The following is a 593-nucleotide window of genomic DNA, read 5'->3' as shown; positions in this document are numbered from 1 at the left end:
TCTGCGGCCGGCACTGAGCTGCAGCTGAGCTGGGGGAGCAGCCGCTCACCCAGGGGCACAAACCCCAGTCCCACCGGGAATGAGGGGCTGATGGACCTGGTGACCCAGCGTGGGACCCCAGTGTCACGGCCGGGGACCTCTGTGGGGATGGTGGCATGTGCAGGACGCAGCGTGAGCCTGTCTGGGATCCAGCGCTGCCCTAAGCCCCAGGAATACTGGAATTTTGTGTCTTAACAGCTTCAAACCAGTTTCAAGAGGAAGAAAACAACTTTTTTGGCCTTAAAATGACTCAGAGCCTGCAGTGCTGTGGCAGAGCCACCGTGCCGGGCTCACCGGGGGGCTCTGCACGGGCGGCAGAGCCGGGGGCACCCCCGAGGGGCTCAGTAACGGGGTGCCAGGGTGGGACAGTGGGACGGGATTCCCTGGGGTACTGGGACAGAGGGTGCCACAAGGTGCCAGGACATCTGGACTGTGCCCCGCAGCCGTGTGGCACCGAACTTTGTCCCACTTGTCACCGTGGAGGGGCTGGGCCTGCCCGGGGTATCCCCGACGTCACAGGCACAGCGCGGTCACAGCACCCGCTGGGGCGACAC

At 64.8% G+C, this 593-nt stretch overlaps 1 protein-coding gene across 1 annotated transcript in view; it reads left to right on the top strand.

The window, feature by feature from the left end:
• The window catches only part of LOC102045602 (perilipin-4-like), an 8,406-nt gene that overhangs the window by 4,151 nt on the left and 3,662 nt on the right, over positions 1–593 (top strand).

Source organism: Geospiza fortis, unplaced genomic scaffold (assembly GCF_000277835.1).
Source record: "Geospiza fortis unplaced genomic scaffold, GeoFor_1.0 scaffold299, whole genome shotgun sequence".
Lineage (NCBI taxonomy): Eukaryota > Metazoa > Chordata > Aves > Passeriformes > Thraupidae > Geospiza > Geospiza fortis.
This window is presented reverse-complemented; position numbering and strand designations above follow the sequence as displayed.